The sequence below is a fragment of the Rattus norvegicus genome, chromosome 16, assembly GCF_036323735.1.
Source record: "Rattus norvegicus strain BN/NHsdMcwi chromosome 16, GRCr8, whole genome shotgun sequence".
Classification (NCBI taxonomy): Eukaryota; Metazoa; Chordata; class Mammalia; order Rodentia; family Muridae; genus Rattus; species Rattus norvegicus.
Genome location: NC_086034.1, coordinates 13,039,699 through 13,042,331, shown reverse-complemented (window position 1 = coordinate 13,042,331; position 2,633 = coordinate 13,039,699).

Below are 2,633 nucleotides of genomic sequence, written 5' to 3'. Positions count from 1 at the left end.
ACATGACTGAAACACATCAACCAGAGGAGAGGCCCACATGATATGTGACTGAAAATGCACAAGACTGACAATCTTTCCGAACAGCATAAAGGGAGAGGAAGGAATAGCTGGGCTGCACCTGCCAGCCAAGTGTTCAAGAAGGAGGACTTGATCTTGGCGCTAACAATGCGTAAAATTGTTTGAAAGAGGAGAGTGGCATTACATGTAAAAATGAATCTCTTGTAATTTTTCAGTAAGCATCAGCATATAGTCCTGGAAAATCCTATAATTGGAACAAAAGAATTTGCAAGATCATGTGTTAGAGTTGAAATGTCATTAATCATATGCCTTTATCTATAACCTATTAAACATACATTTATCTATCATCTTCTAGTTCAAGTCCTACAGCTCTGGAAGGTAACTTTGACTGAGAATTAGTCACTGCCTACTCTGTTATTATTTCTATATGGCCCTGGTATAAAATTTGTCAGTGTCCCAAGCTTTAGTCCAATCCAAAATTAGGTGTCAAATGAATATAACTATCTGTATTAGTTACTTTTTTATGGTTGAATATACCTGTCAAAAACAGCTGGTAGGAGAAAGGATTGATTTCAACTCATGGTTTTAGACGCCACAGTTCATCATAATAGAGATGGAATGGCAAAGTGACTTCTGCTGGAGCAGAGCCATGTGGTGACTGGGGCTTTTGGCCACTTGTTCACACGACACAAACCAGGAACCAGTGTAGAGTCAAAATCAGAAGCAGTGTGACCTTCAAATGCCTCCCTCTGGAAACTTGCTTTCATCATATAGGCCTACATGACAAAAGTTCCACACATTTCCAAAGCACTTCTACCACTCGGGAGGTCCCATGATCCTGTGGGCAGAACTCAGTCCTTAAGCTGAAATGCTTTCACTTTTTTATGACTCAGTCTGTTTACTATAGAAAGCATGCTCTCCAAGGGGCATCTTCTGTATCAAAGCAGCAACAGAGGTAGAATCCAAGGTTCTCGATATCATCCAAGTAAGTGGAGATGCCCAACAGCGCCTGATTCATGTGAGTGGGCCTTGGGTCATCCTTGTTCCATGGTCTTCAGTCAGGCTTAAGGATTGTGTCTTCTATTTGCCAGCTCTAATAGTCTGCTGCTATTAGGATGTCTGTCATTTCTTCTCTCGACTCTGTCCACCATTCCAGGGACATATCTAGCACAAGCTTCCTGATATTCTCTATGGGTTCCACTAGTACCAAACTAATATCTACTTGTACAGTGCTATTCTCTCTCTCTCTCTCTCTCTCTCTCTCTCTCTCTCTCTCTCTCTCTCTCTCTCTCTCCCTCTCCCTCTCCCTCTCCCTCTCCCTCTCCCTCTCCCTCTCCCTCTCCCTCTCCGTCTCCCTCTCCCTCTCCATTCTTCCTTCCCCCATCCTTCTCTTTCCCCATTCACAGTGCTCCTTACCTAGTCTAAATGATGAAACGGTTGGAAGGCAGTTGTTTATTTTGCCTCCGGTGTGTTCTCTCAACCATGAATCCTTCTGTTTTTATAAATCCACGCCATCTGTGCCTTCTCTAAATCCCACTGGTGTCTTGCTCTTCATACCCTCACACTCACTCATGTGTTCATGGGGTTTGGGGATGTTTTTCTTTCATCTCTTAAGCTGAACACTAACACATTGGCTTTCCGCATCTTACAGAGACTAGGAGAAAAGATAAATTACGTGTATGTGCCCATATTCCAGTGTGATGCTGGCCAGCACCAGTCTTGGAAGTCCTTGTTATAAATGAAAGTCCTCAAGCTCACCCAATACGTCCAAAAACCTGTGGGTAATAAACAGTTGCCTATGCACCACCAAGAGTTCCCAGTGATTCTGATACTCACTCAAGTTTGAGAACCACTGACTCATGCACTAGAAAGTCGTGGAAGACAGTAAGCTGCATAAAAGAATAGAAAAGCTAGGTAAGCTCATGGGTCAATGAGGGCTTTCCTCACTTACTATGTTTGCTTTGGGACATGTCATTTATCCTCCTTATGGCTTTTGTTTTTCCAGCATACAAAGCACCGATTAATGATAGTCCATGACTTACATGGGCTGTGATAAAAATAAAACACTGGCATACGTACAGAAGGCCTTCATAACTGTTTAAATGTCACAGGACCACAAGTCAGACGGGCAGCTTTTAGAATGCCAGCAGCCATCGCAGAACAGCTTGGTCAGAAAGTCCAGCACATTCTGAATAGCCCTCTGAAGGCCTGAACAGCTGCTGGGATCAGCCCACATCTCAGCAAATTCAACAGCCATTTGTCTGCCCTTGCCAGCACTCAAGAGTGTGTCTTTTCTCCTTCGCCTGCAGCCTCCTGGGACTGTGTGCAAAGAGCAGGCAGAAGCATGTGCCCTGTGTCCTCCCTGCATTGTGACTACAGATGGTGATAATTTACAAAGGGCAAACTTTAAAGATGTCTAGCTTGGCTGTTTCTCTATGCACTACTTTTTCAAGTGTTCTGATTTAGGAAGAGGAATTAGGGGAAAGGAGGAGAGAAAGGAGAAGAGGGCTGGCTCACCTACCAAGACCACAGTTTTCCTCTCTATGCCTTGACTTGGCTTCCTCTGAGGCTTAGCACTGCTGGTCAGGAAAGGCACAGCGAAGTCGCAAAGCATT